Here is a 20,074-nt window from a genome sequence, read left to right on the forward strand (position 1 = left end):
GCAGGTATTTCTGAATCTGAATCTTTGTATCCAAGTTTGCCCCACCTTCAGGGGGAATAGGAGATAGGCCAAGCCCCAGCCCAGATAAAAGAAATATGCAGAAGAGATTGCAGACCCCATATTGGTTTAACAATATATTGGAAGAATGGATCAACTACTGTGACTAGGGCACTGATTGATACTGGGGCTGAGGCCACACTTATCTATGGAAACCCTGATAAGTTTAAACATGGAACTCCTATTACCATCACAGGTCTAGGAGGCACTGAAATATCAGCCAGACAGGTTAAAATAACAATGAAAATTGGGCAGTTACCTAAGAAGGAATATGCTGTGATTGTTGTACCCATTCCTGAATACATCATTGGAATAGATGTATTGAGAGGCATGACTTTGAATTTACCTGAAGGAAGATACCAATTTGCTGTGAGGAAGATAGGAATTAATACAGTTTTAGTAGGAAAACTAAAAATGGACCCAATCACTTTACCTGAACCTTCTGAAGTAATTACTTTAAAACAGTATCGTGTGCCAGGTGGGCAAGATGAAATTGCCACTACTATAAAGGAATATGTTGAAGCAGGAGTGTTAGTCCCTACAACCACAAGATGGAATAATCCTGTCTGGCCAGTAAGAAAATCAGATGGGACATGGAGAATGACTGTGGATTATAGACAGTTGAATAAGGTGACTCCTTCTTTGTATGCTGCTGTTCCAGATACCATCACCTTAATAGAAAGGATCCAGAAATATGATGGGACTTGGTATGCAGTTATTGACTTGGCAAATGCCTTCTTCACCATCCCAATAGACTCTAAACAATGGGACCACTTCGCTTTCACTTGGCAGGGTAGACAATATACTTTCACTCACTTGCCACAAGGGTACATACATAGCCCCACTATTTGTCACAGGATTGTGGCTGAACAGTTGGATGAATTAAAGCTACCTGGTGTACAGCTTACCCACTACATTGATGATATCATGATACAGGGAAAAGATGCGAAAGTAGTGAAAGGAGTTTGACCCTTCTAATTGAGCATATGAAAAGTAAAGGGTGGGAAATTAACCCTGCAAAGGTTCAAGGACCAGCTCAGAATGTGAAGTTTTTGGGTATACAATGGAACAAGGGGCTAAGGGAGATTCTTCCTCAAGCCCGACAAAAGATTCAGGATTTTCTTACCTCTACCAATAAGAAGGAGCCCCAAAAGTTCATAGGATTGTTTGGATACTGGAGGCACCACATTCCACATTTGGGACAGATTTTAAAACCTTTATATAGAGTCACACGGAAGAAATATGAATTCGATTGGGGACTTGAGCAGAGTAAAGCTTTTGAAGAAGCCAAGGCTGCCATACAATTGGCCCTAGATTTGTGGCCCATGCAAAATGGTCCAGTGGAATTGCAAGTGACTGTACAAGATGATTATGCAAACTGGAGCTTATGGCAAAAACAACAAAGCCGAAATGTACCTTTGGGATTTTGGTGTAGGAAACTCCCTTCATCTGGAGTCCAGTACACACCTTTTGAAAAGCAGTTGTTAGCTGCATATTGGGCTTTGGTGGAGACTGAGCAACTGACTGTGGGCCATGAAGTGATATTAAGACCTGGAATCCCAATTATGACTTGGGTAATGAGTACCCCAGCTTCTCACAGAATTGGACATGCCCAAGAGGCTAGTATAATCAAATGGAAGTGGTATATTCAAAATAGAGCGAAAACAGGCAAAAGCGGAGTCTCTGCTCTGCATGAATCTATAGCAAACATAGAAATTGAGAGGAATGACACACCCCCTGAGCCAAAGCAACAGTTGGTACAGTCTACTGTAAAATGGAATGAGGGATATGATGTATTAACTGAGGAACAAAAGAGACATGCATGGTTTACTGATGGGACAGCAAAATATTTGGGGCAAAAAAGACATTGGAAAGCAGTGGCCTATAACCCATGTACTAGAAGGACTTTGGAAAGTACTGGGATAGGTGCAAGTAGCCAATATGCTGAACTTATGGCAGTATATCAAGCCATCAAAATAGAACAAGGAGGACAGTGTCATATATTCACTGATTTATGGGCGGTAGCTAATGGGTTAGCTACATGGATGCCCATGTGGAAAAATGAAAATTGGGAAATTCATGGTAAACAAGTCTGGGGCAAAGAATTATGGGAAGATATCTGGAACATGTCTTTGGTCACTGACTTGTCAGTTTTTCATGTAGATGCTCATGTGGCCCCCACCACACCAGAACGTGAGTACAATGCTCATGCTGATCGACTGGCAAAGATTGCTACTGAACGTATTGTTCCTACTTTGACAACAACTGATGATCCGGTATTAGCAAAATGGGTCCACCAAACAGCAGGCCATTTGGGGGTCCAGGCCACACACCAGTGGGCACAAGATTGAGGTATTAGTATCTCTCATTCACTGTTAAAACAGACAGCAGAAGAATGTCATATATGTCAGTTGGAAAAGGAGCGAACTGTTCCTCGGGTAGTAACTGGAGAGATAGCAAGAGGAAAAGTCCCAGCCCAAATCTGGCAAATAGATTATATTGGTCCACTACCACTGGATAAAGGATGCAGATTTATATGTACTTGTGTTGATACCTATTCAGGTGTACTAGTAGCTTGTCCTTATAAGAATGCAACCCAGAAAAACACTTGTAAAACCCTAGATCTCATAAGTCTATATTATGGAACCCCAATGCAGATTCAAAGTGACAATGGGTCACATTTCAAAGGCAATGAAATGAAGAAGTATTGTATACTAAACAATATAGAATGGATATATCATATTCCATATTATCCAGAAGCATCTGGGTTAATTGAAAGAATGAATGGATTACTGAAAGAACAGTTGACGAAGCTAAGTTCCAATAATTCATATCAACATTGGAAGGATAATTTGTTCATGGCTTTGTGTAATTTGAATAAGAGACCATTGGGAGGAAGTACACCTCTAGCCAGAATGATGACCCCTAATCTGAAAATTAGAAAACAACAAACACACAAGATCCCAAATATTGAGTATTGGACCTTGAGGCCAGATGTCCCAGCACCGTACCCAGGACCACCTGGTTCGGTGGGGTATGATTTACATTGTTTAGAGGACTTTTGGTTGGACAGGAAAGAAGTAAGAAAAATTTCCACTGGGATATGCATAAGAATCCCTAAAAATCACTTTGGACAGATTTTACCCAAATCAGGATTAGCAGCTCAAGGAATACATGTATTGGCTGGAGTAATAGATTCTAATTATCAAGGAGAAATTGTTGTAACATTCCAGAATTTAGGTGAAGGGCCCATACAGATTCACAAGAATGATAGGATAGTTCAAGTGATTATCGTTCCTTGTAAAACAATGCCACTTGTAAAAACTGACCCTCCTTCCAAAATAACTGTCACAGGAACTGAAGGATTTGGTTCTACTGATAGAATAAAATCAGGAGCTAAAGTATGGGTAAAACGGAAGCCAGATGATGTTCCAAAGGCTGCAGAGATTATAGCATATGGGAAGGATAACACTGTAACTATTGTTTATTCTGGAGAAGATGATTACAAAATTGTACCCTTAAGTCATTTATTCTACCATGAGTGAGGCTACAATAGTCTGATTATTGTCTCTTTGCTTCTTCTTGATTTTTTGTTTATTCACCTTGTTTGTTAGATTTGTTTCCACAGGCTTGGTACCCTCCATCTGTAGATGCCTGATAGCTTAAGCTGGATGTCACCCCCTGTCTGCAACTGTGATGTGTCACCCTTGGACCTGGCATCAAGCATATTAAGAACTGACCTCTCAAATGGGACCCCTTAGGACAGGGACAGCTCTACATCCGATTTCAGCAGCAAGTAGCCATAGAAGAAGAGATCTTCACCCCTTACCACAAGATTTTGGGGCCCCATTTGTTCGGGGTGGGGGGAATGATGGGGAGCTTGTGCTCAAGCCCCACCCTAAAATATGGTTTTTTGTGTTTATTGTGTGCTATTCTTGTTATATTGTTGTGAAATTTTGTTGACACCAGTTATTCCTACTGTATTTTTGCCAAGTAAGGGACATGAAAGATCTTGGGGCCAAATGTAAGGGTTATGGGATTTAAAGATCTTCCATGCCCCATGGACATGCTGACATAGCAGAGCAAGAGAAAGCGGAAAGCGAGAGAAAGTGAAAGCCGAGCTAGCGGTCCTGCGGTTTGCTGAGCCGAGCTAGCGGTCCTGCGGTTTGCTGACGTAGCAGGAAGGGGCGGAGCAAGAAAAAGCGGAAAGTGAGAGAAAGTGAAAAGCCGAGCTAACGGTCCTGTGGTTGGCGGTTGGCGGCGGTTGCGGTTGCGGTTGCGGCAGCAGCAGAGGCAGCGGCAGCGCGAAGCCCTTTTTTTTTTTTTTTTTTGAGTTAGGACTGCTAAGGACTTTCTGCTAACGACTCCTGCTGAGCACTGCCAGGGGCCGGAGCTGCTGGGAGCGTGCTTCCCGGAGGCTGGGTGGTTGCTGTGAGTGGGGAGAGGAGGACCTTTGCCTGAGGTAGCCTGTTCTGTTTTAAAGGCTTGAAAATGTGGGTGCTTTCTACTTTATCTACCTGTGCCAATATCATAACTACTCTGATGGCTTTCACTTTCTGGTTTTGGGACTCAGTCTTTTGGTATCTTAATAAATTTTCTAGTGTATTTCCCCATATGGCAAGCATGATGTATTTTGTGATGGATAATTATATCAGCATATTTGTAATCTCTATAGGCATTGTGAATATGGCATTGCTGATACACCTCCCTGGTGGTCCTCACAGAGACATTCCTTTTTCCTGAGTCAATGCTTTTCATTGTTCTTCACTCTAGAATCCTGTCCTTCCTTACCTGTGCTTTCTAGATTCCTTGACATCATGCAAGACAGTTCAAACGCTGCTTTATACAGAAGGCCTTTCCTGATTTTCTCTGCTATTAACTCTTCCATGTTTAGCTTCTATCCAAACTATATGTATTTTTATGTATTTATTTAAAAGTTGGCTCTACCATTAGAATATAAAATCCTTAGGGCAATAACTTTCTTAAAAATTTACCTGAGGGACAGCTAGGTGGCACAGTGAGTAAAGCGCTGGCCCTGGAATCAGGAGGACCTGAGTTCGGTTCTGTCCTCAGACACTTAACACCCTCACAAAAAAAAAAAAACAAAAAACTAGCTGTGTAACCTTGGGCAAGTTACTTAACACCAATTGGCCTCCAAAAATAAAAAAAAAATCACTTGAATACCAGATATTTAGTATAATGCCTGGAACACAGTAAATGCTAAATAGTGCTTCTTGATTGATGGCTACAGGAATGGGAAAGATATTTTGAATGTATAACATACAGCGAACTAACAAAAGAATGGATACTGGAGTGAGGTAAGGGAAGTTAAAGGGTCAAATGTGATTCTGAAGTCATAACTGTGGGTGAAAAAATGTGGGAGAAATTGAAAAGGGAGTTGGCATGGTATGTAGCATGCTGGACTTGGAGTCAGGAACACCTGAATTCAAATCACGCTTTAGAGACTTATTGGCTATGTGACATAGACATCTTGTTTAACATCGCTAAGCCTTAGTATCCCCATATGTAAAATGGGAGTAATCATATAATCTACCAGATTGTTGAACAAATAAGGTAATGTATCTGTAGTATATTAGAAATTGTAAGTCACCTCCAAATATTATCTATTATCATCAGGTTAGCAAAAATGATGTGCTATGTATTATAATAGGTGCTTTATGTTTGGGTGTTGCATTGAATTGGTGGACTAAACAAAATTTTACTCTGCTGACTCATAAGGAATAAAACCATATTTAGCTTTTAAAATTTGCTTGACCTTCCTAGCAGAAAGGATGAAGGTAGCAATCAATGTGTTCCATCACCCAATTCCACTTCCTCCATTTATAGAAATTCCTTGAAGATAATGCTATTAATTGCTACTGTTGGGGATTATTTGTGTTTGAAAAAAAGATGTTTAGCTCTGTGCCCTGAAACTTAGTTATCAATGAAACCATAATTTTACAAATCAAAAAATGGAGAAATAATTAATAAAATACTTTGCTAACTTTTATTTGTTCTGCCTCAGAAAAACACTGATATGGTTAAGAACATAAAACCAGAAATAAAAAAAAAAACCCTAAGAGTTAAGGATAATAATAAAAAGGGAGCAAATGACCACGTGTTTGAGGTAACCTAACAAATGATGTGACCTAGCCCTTTAGAATTCAAGCTTCCAAACCATAGGTATTATGCATGGTCCCTCAGACAAACTGAAACCTGGGAAAGACATTAGCTTAAAAAAGCCAGGGTCTCCCACTGCATTTGGGATATCTCGAGTCATCCTGATCTATATCTTGCCACTGGACACAGATGTCTCTGAAGAAAAGAGTGAGGCTGGTGACTTTGCATAACTCTGCCTCACATAAATCTAATCCACTTGCAAGTCATGACATCCCCTTCCAGATGTCATAAGCCTCTTCCAGAAGAAAGGACAAACAACAACAGAATCAGAGAATGAAACATGTGGAAGGGGCCTCAGTGTTCATTTAGTCCACTCAATACACAAAAAGGATTTCCCACTATAATATAGTAGATGAGGGAGCATGTGTAGATTTAGGATTGGAAGAGACCTCAAAAGTCATCAAGTTCAAATCTCATTTTATAGATGAGGAAACTGAGGTTCAGAAAGTTAAAGGCTTTTTCTAAGCTCACACATTTACAATTAGCAGAGCTGGAGTCTGAGCCCCATTTTCCTTTTATTCCAAATTCAATGCATCTTTAATTATACCAAATTCTTCTTTAGTTACCAAGAACAGGTCTCTCTGCCTCCTATAAATATCATTGCTGAAATTACTTCCTCACAAACTGTTCAAGCCAAGCAATGGCATAGCAAAGTTTTCTGACAGATCCTCACCGGCCATCTCCAAGTATTGAAGTTGTAAATGTGGCCCTCTGACCAATCTCTGCATGGGTTGGTACATTTCTTCCCTCCCTACTATGCCCTGCTTTGTATCACTGCCAATTTGAGGAAACTTTTGTCTGCTGGAAGAATGAATAGGCATGGGGACTCCACTCTCACTGCAAATGTCACCTTGTCCTTTCCATTTCCCAGCCAAGTGTCCCTGCCAAGAGCAGGCCTCGCTCCTGCTGTTGCTGCTGCCACTTTTCTGGCCCTCACTTCTGGACTGGCAATTCAAGTTTTACCATTTTCTTTCTGTTAGCACTTTTTTGAAATGCAAATATGTACCAATTATAAACTTCTCTGAATAGAAATACCAGTGCCCCTCCCTAACATGTGCAGTCCCAGGCTGTCAGCTTTCCCCAACTTTCTCAGTTAGTGCTAAATAAAAAGAGAGAACTTAGCTATGTATGTCCATGGTTCCTGACATATTGATACCAAGATACAGCTGAAACTGCAGAGATAAAATTGGTTACTCAGCTAGTGCTACTTGTTTAGTCCAAGGAAAAAGTAGATTTGCAGCTAAAAGTGTCTCTCACCTGCTCCACTTCTCCCAAACAAATAACTTTTAAAAAATGTTTATGTTATTGTGTGTATATAGGCATAGGTGTGTATAGATATGTGTGTGTTATCTCCCCAAATTAGACTAAAAGCTCCCTGATGGGTAGGACTGTTCTTTTTATTTCCCCCACATTCCCAGAGACATGGTCTGTGGTCACAGTATCAAAGATTTAGAGCTAGAAATAAAATTAAAGGACATTAAATTCAATCTCCTTCATTGCGTATTTAAGAGAATTGAGGCACAGTGAATTTAAGTGGCTTATCCCCGACTGTCACCAAGCAAGTAACAGAGGCAACATTTGAACTGAGATCTTTTTGACTCCAATCCAACATTCTATCCACTATTCCTTGCTGTTTCCATCATCCAACATCTTTTTTAAATTGACTGACTGGTCATAGATTATAAATGTGGGAAGGACTTTGTAAATCACCTGATCTAAAGGTTATTATCCATTTCTGGGTCATGGACTCTTTTGTCTGGTGAAGCCCATGGATTCCTTTTCTGAATATTTTGAAAGCATACAATAAAACAGAAAGGATAAGAAGAAAAACCAACTATACTGAATTACATTTATTAAAATGTATTTTTCAACAAATTGTCATAGCTCAGGTTAATACCTCTAATCTAGTTAAACCCTGTTATTTTACAAACGAAGAAACTGAGGGTCAGAGAGGTTAAATGACCTGCTCAGTGTGATATAGGTAGGAAATAACAGAGAATTAAAATCTAAGTCCCTTGATGCCAAATCCATTTTTTTTCTTTTCATGACATTGTTGAGTTAAATACTTTAAAACTCACCAATATTGAATGACAACCTCACAGATGGTTAGAATTAGAAAATATCTTCAAGGTCTAACCTCCATTCCTTACAAAGTAGAAAACTGAAGCACAAAAAGAATTAGAGTTAGCAAGTGTTTGAGCTCGGATTTGAACTCAGAGCTTCCCTATGTCAAGCCCAGAGATCTTTCCATTACACTACCCTGCCTCTTTAGCTAGTAAAAATTGTTCATTTTACATGTGAGGAAACTGAGGCCCAGAGAGTTTAAGAAATTTTCCCCAGGTCATCCAGGGAGTAACAAAATCGTGAATCAAGCCAAGGCCCTTTGATGACAGAAGTCATTTTCTCTTCCATGGCATCACACTGTCTCTCTCCCTTGGCATGAACCTATTGTTCATTATTAGGTATTCCTCAAAGAGAAAATGAATTTGAGGTATTTGACATATGGAAAAAACTGATAACCTAAGCCTCACTTTGAATAGACCACATTAGCAGGCATCCTATAAAAGCTGTTTGTTTTTTAAGGCAAAAAAAATTTAAAGGAAATTGCCTTGACCAACCTTGTGTTAAATGTTTTAAGCTACCTTTCTCTTATCATTTCCTCTAGAAATGTGTTTCATGGTTGGAAACTATTTCCATGGTTGAATGCTGTGAAACTGAATTTCAGTGGGGGATGGAAGGGACTACTTCCCCCTCTACTTAGAACCAGATCCTATTTCCTGTGGTTCTGTCCCTTTGGGCCCTCTAATAATTTCTCCTTTTTTTTTTTTTTTTTGATTGTTCCATATCCTTTACTTAAAGGATGATAAAGCAATATCTGTTTCAATAAATAATCATTTAGTTGAATCTCTTGCTTTTTCTTGTATCATAAATCAATATCTCTACCCTTAGACATTTGTGTATTGTTATGCTCTGAATTCCCTCTGCTTTCTCTCCATTTTTCTGGTGCTGAGAGGTTTAGAGCCCAAGGCTGTATGCTAAACAGTATATGCTCTTTATCTAGGGCCAAATTCTTATCTTGCTCCAAACCCCCAGGGACTACAGACTTCAAAAGAATGCCTTATGCTCAGAAGCAGCTCCATGGGGGTGTAGAGCAAGGCAGAAAATTGGTCCAAAGGGACTAGTTCTTTCTTCCTATTCAGTATGATGTTTCTGCATACATAAGTGGCCTAGTCAAAATACATTTTTCCCCCTAGCAGACGAGGCTCATATTTAATTTGCCTCCTAATATTATTCTCAGGTAATAACAGAAATGACACATCAAAATCCAAAGTCATCAAATCATATAAATAGTCGGGTTAGTCACCACCTTTGTTGTGTTAGAAGTACAAGGAAGCCATGAGTCAGGTACATAATCGAATCCAGCTGAAGAGACTGCCAAATTTTCCAATTGGCTTCAAAATAACATCTGAAATAACCAGCTTGCCTGTTGAGTTGATGCATTTATATAAATTGAGAATGATATTTTAAAGTTTTGGCTACAGCAAAAGAAAGAGGCAGAGAGAAAAGAGACAATTTAGTGGAAAGAATAAAACTCGATAGGGAGTCAGAGAACATCCTTAGAATACTGGCTCTGCCACTTACAAGCTATATGATCATGCCCAACTCACTTCATCTCTCTTGCCTCAGTTCCTCAGCTGGAAAATGAAAGGATTGGTCACTACCCTTGGCACCTAGGTGGCACAGTGCCAGGCCTAGAGTTAGGAAAATTTGTCTTCTTGAGTTCAAATCTGGTCTTAGACACTAACTAGCTGTGTGATCCTGGGTGTTGGCTAACCCTTTTTAACTCAGTTTACTCATTTCTGTAAAATGAGCTGGAAAAGGAAATAGCAAACCACTCTGGTATTTTTGCCAAGAAAACCCCAAATGGGGTCACAAAGAGTGAAATGCAGCTGAAATGACTGAACAACAACAATAATAAAAAGTCCTTTCAGTTCTAAGTATGTTATTTTATGTGAGAATACGTGTGTATATATGCATACATATGTCTATATATACACAAATGTATCTATACACATATAGTTACTTTATATGCATAGATATGTATATATGTGTGTATATGTATACACACATGCATATGAATATTCAGTATGTGACTATATACACAAGCTGACTTTTAAGATTATTCTATAGTGCTTTAATTCAAAATTGTTTACATGGAAATATGGCCATGTAGAGTATAAATATTTCTTTCTCTATATATTTACCACAGAATTTTATGCTAGTTATTAGAATGCAGATTAGTTTTTGTCTTTACTTTGATAAGATATCATCTTCCTTAGTACAACTGTATTTGCCTGTTTGTTTTCTGACTCATGCTTTTTAATCCTTAGTACACCCCCCTCCCACATTTTTATGAAATCCACAAAGCATTTTTGTCCAATTTTTTTTAATTGACTCATCATTAGGAGGAAGAGCAATATCAGACACTTTTCCTACTGAATAGAAAAATTCTCTTGGGAATTATAGTAACATCTAACTTGTGCTTTCTGTTACCAGCCACCTCATAAGCAGATCCAAGGATTGTCAGCCATGAATTTGCAGTTCCATTCACTGGCACTAGGGGCAGCAGAAGACAATTCACAATTGAATTAGGTGCATCTCTTTCTTCCCTCTATTTCTAATAACATTTCTACCTCACCTCCATAATTGTGGGTTAAGCACAGGAAAAAGAAACAGAATTCATTCTACTGAAATATACAAGTGCCTAGTGACAATGTTTTGTATTCTTTATTCTCATATAACAATTTTCTAGCTCTTCCTGGGGTAAATAAGAGAGCAGTCAGTTCAAATGGGTTCCCAGAAAGTTCGTCTTTCTTTAAAAAATATGGGAGCCAGAGGTTCCTAAAAGAATTGTTATTCTGGGACAGCTGAAATACTAGGAAAAAATCACCAGGGCACTGAGATGATATTTACTAAGGGAATGTGTGTACACACAGACACATATATGCATGCATGTATGTGTGTAAAACATATATGTATGCACATACATGTGAGTACACAATGTGTGCATGCTTTTATATGTGTATTGTGTGCATATATATGTATGTGTGGGTGTGGATATATATGTATATTTGCATGTATGCATGTATATATGTATGTGTGTATAAAAGGATGCACACATGTTTGGTTTGTTTGATCACGTAACAACAATTTTATCTAGTTGCAAGTATGGGTCAGTGCTCCCATGTCTTTGAAATCTGTTTTCCAAAACTGTGGCTATAGAGGCATGACATAAAATATCATAGGCATAAGCAGAACACTGTCTCTCTCTGTGTGTATATATATATATATATATATATGTATATATATATATATATATACACACACACACACGCATACATGTATATGTATGTATAGATATGTGTCTCAAAGTATAGCTTTAATTTTTGTAGCATAGCTATTGATTATTTGTTTTTATTCAATTGTTTGAAATGGTTTCTGATTCTAGTCACTCCATTTGGGGGTTTCTTGTCAAAAATACTAGAATGGTTTGCCATTTGCTCTCCAGTTCATTTTACAGGTGAGGAAACTGAGGCAAACAGTTTTAAGTGACTTGCTCAGGGTCACACAGCTGGTAAGTGTCTGAGTCCAGATTTCAATTTAGGAAGATGCATTTTCCTAACTCCAAGCCTGGCACTATATCCCCTCTGCCACCTAGATTCCTCTATTGAATTCTGGGAATCATTAATAGGAAAATATCAATACATTAGATAGCTTTCAGGACAGAAGTATCTTCTGTCAACTAGACTGGAACTGGCCTCTACCTGGCAGTGACTGGGACCAAACAGCAAGCTAGAAATAGGAGATACAGACGACAAACAGAAGTTTAATTGATTTCAGAGTGAGGGAAATGATACTTGCTAATGGAAGTTCTCTCTCCTGAGGACAGCTTAACATGCTAGGGCAAGGCAGTGCTTTATGTACATTAAAAAAAAAAACCCTCAAGTGGGCTGGACTATGACATAATCATTTTGGGGTCTTGAGTTGCTATTCCCATGGCAGGCTCTATAGCACTCATGTGGCATTCCTCAGTCCTGTGGGGAGAATTTCCAAGTTGACTCTCTCACAGTGGGGTACAGAACCAGGGGAAACAGGAGCATAGTACCTGATTTAGTTCATTTGACAGGCACAGGGAACAGGGATTGTGAGCATGTCAATGGATGTAATAGATGCCTTAAGGCTGTACTACATCAGCTGTCAAGTCCCTGGGAAATATAGGGGTATAATTCCCTTAGTGAAAACCTGGTGATGGTCAAAGCAATACATTGTACCAGAGGCTGAGGTCATTCAGAGCACAAGGGATCACTGCTATACCACACTCAGGGCACAGCCTGCTTGATGGGCCTTAACTCTGGAAAACAGTGTGTATCTAAAGTATTTTAACATTTCTTTTATCTGTCAGTTGCAGAAGACACCAAATTCTAAGTCTGCATATATGATTTCAGTCAAATTGGGTAAAACCAAATGTTTTGGTTGTTTGGATAAACACTGATTTCTTAAGACCATTATTGACAATAAAGGAGGTCATAGCTCTTGATGTGAAAGGAGATGATGAAATTAATGAATAATGAAATTTGGGATGTTGATTCTTCTCTTAATAAAGGGTTTGACCATGCTCATTTGATCCATTCTTGAAAAAATGAGGATTGATTAAGTTTAGATTGATTGGCTCATATTGTTAAGTGAAATGTCACCCTTTTACATAACCAATTAAAAGGAGACTTTACAGATCTGAATAATTGGAAAAATATCAGTTGCTCATGGGTAGGTTGAGCTAATAAGATAAAAATGACAATTCTACTTAAATTAAATCAGTGCCATACCAATCAAATTACCAAAAATTATGTTATAGAGCTAGAAAAAGTAAAAACAAAATTCATCTGGAAGAACAAAATTTCCAGAGTATCAAGGGAATTAATGAAAAGCAATGAAGGGAAAAGGAGCCTAGCTGCACCAGATCTATAACTGTATTATAAAGCAGCAATTGTCAAAGCTACTTGGTACTGTTTTCGTTAAGAAATAAGAGTAGTTGATCAGTGGAATAGGTTAGGTGCACAAGACACAATAGTCAATGACTATAGCAATCTACTTTTTGATAAACACATACTCCAGCTTCTGAGATCAGAACTCACTCTTTGACAAAAACTGCTTGGAAAACTAGAAAACAGTATGACAGGAACTAGACATAGACCAACATCTTACATTGCATACCAAGATAAGGTTAAAATGGGCACAAGATTTAGACATAAATGGTGAAATCATAAGCAAATTAGGACAGTACAGAATAGTTTGCCTGACAGATCATGGAAAATTGAAAATTTAATGACCACCAAGAGATACAGAGCATTATGAAAGGCAAAATGGATGATATAAATTACATTAAATTTTTTAAAAAAGTTTTTACACAAACAAAGCCAATGCAACCAAGATGAGTAGGGAAGTAAAAAGCTGGGGGGAAATATAGTAGCCAGTGTCTCTGATAAAGGCAACATTTTAAAAGTATATAGAGAACTGTGTCAAATCTCTAAGAAAACAAGTCATTCTCCAATTGATAAGTGGTCAAAGGATATAAATAGGCAATTTTCAGATGAAGTTAAAGCTATCTATAGTCAAAAAATGCTCTAAATCAATATTACTTAAATATAAATGAAAACAATTCTGAGGTACCATATCACAGCTATCAGATTGACTAACATGACAAAATAGGAAAATTATTAATGTTGGAGAAGATGTGGGAAAATTGGAGCACTAAAGCATTGTTAGTCAAATTGTGAACTGATTGAACCATTCTGAAGAACAGTTTGGAACTATGCCCAAAAGGCTATAAAACTGTGCATAACCTTTGATCTAGCAACACCACTACTAAGTCTGTATCACAAAGAAATTATAAAAAATGGAAAAGGACCCACATGCACAAAAATATTCATAGCAACTCTTTTTGTGGTAGTCAAGATTTGGAAATTGAGGGGATGCCCATCAACTGGGGAATGGTTGAACAAAATGTGGTATATGAATGTATTGGAATACTTTTGCTCCATAGGAAATAGTGAACAGACTTCAGAAAAGTCTAGGAAGACTTATATGAACTGATGCTGAAGGAAGCAAGCAGAACCAGGAGAACACCATATACAGTAATAGCAACATTGTGAGATGACCAACTTTGTTAGACTTAGCTCTTCTGAGCAATGCAACATTCTGAGAAAATTCCAAAAGGCTTATAATGGAAATTGTTATCCACATTCAGAGGAAGAACTATGGAGTCTGAATGCAGATTGAAGCATACTACTTTCTTTTTTGTTGTTGTTGTTTAGTTTTGTTTTGTTTTCATTCTCAGGGTTTTTCCCTTTTGATCCAATTCTTCTTTCAAAACATGACTAATGTGGAAATATTTTTATCACGCATGTATAGCCTATATCATGTTGTATGCTATCTTGGGGAGGGTGGGATGGAGGGAGGGGAGAAACTTAGAACACAAAATAATATAAAAGCAAATGTTGAAAACTAAAAATAAATAAATTTAAAAAATAAAAAGGAGACTATACAAAAGACTAGAGCCTTTCTTGTTTCTTTTTAACATTTTCACTCTTTTCAGAGAGATCTAAAGAGTAGAAGAACTTAGATTAGATCTTGGTTTACTAAAGGCTACCTTTGAGAGAAGCATTAGAGTTGAATATGATATCATTCGTGTGACTGGACAGCATTTCTGGACCCAAGTCCTTAAACTGAACACTCTTAATAGAACAAATGCCAAGGAGTTCAAAGGTCTTGAGAAAGTACTCTCCTCTACAACCCCCTTGATTTGAAGTAGCAAAGGACTAAAACCACAATAGGGAGAATTAAAATATCTTGACTTTGCTCTCCATTTTTATGGAATTTATTCTAACAATCCACTTCCAGTGAGAAGGGGTCTGCCTCTCTAGCAAAATCGAGTTTATTTGCCATCTAGGTACAGTCCAAACCATCAAGCTAGTAATATATAGCAAATAGCTATATGGGTATTTGGAATTAAAATGGAACTCACCAGAATGTCCAAAGCACTGCCCCTCTAGCAAATTTGTTTCTCTACCCCATTGTAATGGCAGGCAAAGTAGTGCTTTACTGCTTCTTTTAGCTATTCAAGTGCCTTTGAGCCTTGCTTTTGATTGTGTCAAGTCTTTCTTGGAAACAGTATACATTTCTGTTGCCCTTAAGAGATTTAAGGGAGTTTGGAGATCTTCCCTGCCCTTAATAGGCCTAATATCATCACATGGAGCACACAGTTGGAGGTGCTTGCCAAAAGAGAGTAACAAGAAGGGCAGAACAGGAAGGGTGGAAGAGGAAGGAGAAGAGAAGACAAAAGCTTGAGCAGGAGCTGGGACCAAGCAGAACTAAGAGGGAGAATGTTTGTGATTTTGGCATTCTGTCCATCTCTTCTGTCTGTGTTGATGATACTTTGTCAGAATGAAGCATTCTATCTGTTGAAAGAGGACTTTACTGCTGATACAGAGGCCCTGAAAGATGACTTTACTGCTTTTCACAGTAGGCCTGAAAGAGAGCTTTACTGCTATTTACAGAAGTCCTGGTATTTTACTGTTGATTTGTGTTTGATTTCTCAGACAGAAGCTTTGTCTGTTCATTTGTGTTACTGTGTCAGACAAAGTGAATTGAGATGATAGTGATGGCAATGTGTGTAAATATTGTTTTAGCTCTGTTAAGCCTAATGTGTAGATATATTGTTATAGTTCTGTTAAGCTTTGTCTTCCTAGAAACAGAAACTGCAAAGGGCTTGGAATGGAATAATCCCCATGGATTGAGATATGGAACTGGAGAAGAGAGCTGCTTGCATGTGAAACCAGACAAGAACTGGGAGAATTGCCTACCCTGCGGATCCAGGCAACAGTTGGTTCAATTCAGGCAAGAGCTGGGAGCATGGAAAAGGAATGATGGAGTTTGGAAGTGAGCTTCCAGTTAAGATGAAAGAAGACTTTACTTGGGTATTCTGATGATAATATAACTGATGATATTATTACTTACTGTGACTTACTGTGACTGATGATATTGTAACTTAGTGGTGGATGGTGTTCATACTTTTTGCTGCCCTTTAAGGATGATTGGATTAAGGATGATTGGAAGCCAGCCTGGAGTCAAGGTGAAAGAAAACTTGACTTGGGTATTCTATATTGATTGAGAAGATTGTGACTTACTGAATGATATGTTTTGTTTAAGACTATGTGACCACCTTATTAATAAGTTGTTATTTTATATTATTGTAATGTTGTGCTTTAGTTTCTTGAATGTTTTCCTTTAGTTTATTGCTGAATAAATAATTTACTATACTATGCAATTAGATCCTTAAAGTTATTTACAACAGCAGTCTTCAGGAGAGCTGCTCATGATTGACTTTATACCTGTAGAATTCAAACATTGAATGGTTCTATTACCTTGAGGACATGAATACTGGTCCCTAGGAGGAGGAGGCAGAAGGAGAAGAAAATGATACCAGTTGTTTATTATCTACCCTGAGTACATTTGTAAAATTTCATATTTCTATGAGGTGAAATAAAGGTTGCAGTATATGTGATATACATTGTTACCTTCAATGCTTGTATGAAAGCAGGAGACTCTTTTACCTGTCTCAGGTAATCAAAATAAGCCAAAGGAATATGACAATTTTATTTTTTGAGAATTTTTTAAGATAGGAACCAATGTACATAACCTCAGAGCTTGGGGTGCCGGGCCATACTCTATAAAACAATTTGCTCTTTCAAGTTTCTATTGTTGTCATTATCTCCTTGCTTGTTACAGGATTTAGATTTGCAAGGATCCTGAGAATTCATCTACTCTGACACTCATCTTAAGGATGAGGAAATTGAGAGCCATACAGATTAAATTTTTTACCCAGGGATTTTCTTGGCAAAAATACTGGAGTGATTTGCAATTTCCTTCTTCAGCTCATTTTACAGATGAAGAAACTGAGAGAAACAGGGTTAAATGACTTGCCCAGAGTAAAATATCTAGTAAATGTCTGAGGCCAGATTTGAATTCAGGAAGGTGAGTGTTCCTGACTTTAGGCCTGGCACTCTATCTACCACATCACCTAGTTGCCCTTTGAAGTAATAGATCTGGGCTTTCAATTCGGATATTTTAACTTTGGATCCAACATTCCTTCTACATGATGATGTTGATAACTAGTATTTTTAGAGCATTTTAAGGTTTTCAAAGTACTTAAATATGATCTAATTTTAACTTCACAACATCCATGGAAGGTGGGGGCTATTATTATCCTAACATTTTCAGAGAGAGAAATTGAGGCAGACAGAGGTAAAGTGACTTTCCCAGGTTTACATAACAAATGAGAGTCTGAGGTTGACCCTGGTCCCTTAGGCTATGAGTGACAAGCTCCAGAAACAATGATTGTAGAAATAAGGAAGCCATTTTCGTTCAGTGTGATTTGGGGTATGTTGATCAGCATTTGTATTTTCAGCTTTTACTTAGGCACTCACAGATACCAACAGACATAGCAGTTTATGCCCTCTTCTAATAACAATAAATAGTGAATCTCCTTTAAAATGTTGGTTTGGGAAAATGGAATTATGACACTGGCTAATAAGCAGCTTTGACTATATGCAGTTGTTGACTTTAATAGTAATAACTGGCATTAATACAATACTTCAAAGTTTGTGCATTATCTGCCAAGTCTCACAAAAATCCTGAAATTGTTTCAGTAATCCCCACACATGTAGTGTGACTTTCCCTTAGAATATATAGCTAATGAAGGCCAAAGCCAAGATTCAATCCCATCTCCATGACACTAAGTCCAACATTTTATGCAGGGTACCACACTTCATTTCCTATATTCTAATGACTACCAAACAAAATATTTCATTTCCCAAGTTTTCTTAGGATCTTGATCTCCACATTGCTCTTGGCTACTCAATATTTAAAAAAAATTTTTTCTGTGTTTATATAGATTAAAAATAGAAAATAATTCAACTAAGCAAAAATCTTATATAACAAAATAAAGCTAAGAGGTGGGGATTTCCTGCATCTAATTAATTGTGCTTCTTTAGCATTATGTTAAATGGCCACACTTTGATCAAAGGAAGCTCTCTGGGTGGCAGCCAGGGAATGATACAGTATAAAATTCCACCTAGGAAATGACTAAACACAATGTTCTTGCTTTATTTTCTGATCTTTAGTCTCATGAAAACTTATATAAGCACTGTCACTGTGATGAGGTATGGGCTCTGGGAGTCCCCTCCAGCTCTCCTTGAGTCTTTGAGGTACAGAATCTGGGAACCTCCCTTGGACTCTTGATTAGATTGTCTCATTTGATGAGGCATTTGCATAAGGTTATAAGCCTTATATTGTGGCTGGGCCCACACCTCTAGCCTAGTTACTAACTGCTAACCAATAGCCTAGTTACTAGCCTAGCATTCCATTGTTCATCTACTTCCTACCCATTAGTCTATCAAAATATTGGCCTAGCCCACCATTGTCTGTAGTCTCCAGCTACTTCCTACCCTTAATCACTCGTTGACCTCATTAACTCCTCCTGATGACCCTTCCCAAACTCCTCCTCTAGATCACCCCTAGATGCCTCCCACAAACCTTCTCTATATAAGACCCCATCTCACACCATGTGGTGTGACAGTGCCATAGAATGCCAAAGAATAGTGAGTGCTGTGAGAGCTCCATAGAATGACCTAGCACAGACTTACTCTGTGTAAAAGTTGTGCAAGAAAACTTTTAATTAATTTTACTTTGATTTGGCTGAAAAGACTTGAGTCAAATTCATTCGGCAGCACCCAGCATGTTGGTATTTTGGGGTCTTGAGAGCAACCCTAACCCGCTTGGTGGGTACCCTCTTCAACTGCATAGAAAGAACAGAACTCCAGTCATATTAAAAGTCTATACCTAAGAAACTGGCATGTAAGCAACTTGAACATTGAACTTAAGAAATTTTATTAGAAGATAATAATCTTGGGGGCGGGAGGCTAGGTGGTGCAGTGAATAGAGCACTGGCCCTGGAGTCAGGAAGACCTGAGTTCAAATCTGGTCTCAGACACTTAACACAAAAACTAGCCTTGTGACCTTGGGCATATCACTTAACCTCAATTGTCCTCCAAAAAGAAAAAAAATAGTTATTCATCTTAATGACATCAGAAGGAAATTATATACAGGGAACCCAAAGAATGGATATTTTTCCATATTTCCTGAAGTATTTTTGGATGGCTTAATTTTCCTCATCTGTGAATTCTTCAAAATCATTTAAAAAGCTGCCATTTTAAGCAAAAAGCTCAAGAAAATAATCAAATTCTTTATGCTTTAATTTTTTTGTTTTCTCTATTCACTACATTATTCAAAAAAATTTTAAATCATCAAATTTGTGACTTCAAGATGAGTTGATTTGTAACAGTCAAGTGTATCTAAATGATGTATCATTTATCACTGATGAAATAAAATCTTTTAACGTGGATGTTGTATATTTCCCATCTAAGGATAGTAGTTGAAATAAAAAACTCTATGTAACGCTGTTCTTTTTAGACTTTGTAGTGAAGGCCAAAAGTAGGGAATAAGTAGCTAAGGAAGCTCACAACTCTGATAATGCAGGACCCCAATGTCCTTCCTTTCTCAGAGTGTCCTCCCTCATGTTGCTTTCCCCTACATCTCTGGCTTGTGCATCATTCAAATGGCCTCCCTGGGTCTGCTCCTCTCTTTTGCTCACTCTTAATTGCCAAATGCAATATTTTTTTCAATTCATATCTCTGTTGGTAGAGGGCATATTCCTTGAAGT

Source organism: Petaurus breviceps, unplaced genomic scaffold, assembly GCF_028583685.1.
Source record: "Petaurus breviceps papuanus isolate PSGF00001 unplaced genomic scaffold, PetGlider_PUasm1.0 181, whole genome shotgun sequence".
NCBI classification, from domain to species: Eukaryota; Metazoa; Chordata; class Mammalia; order Diprotodontia; family Petauridae; genus Petaurus; species Petaurus breviceps.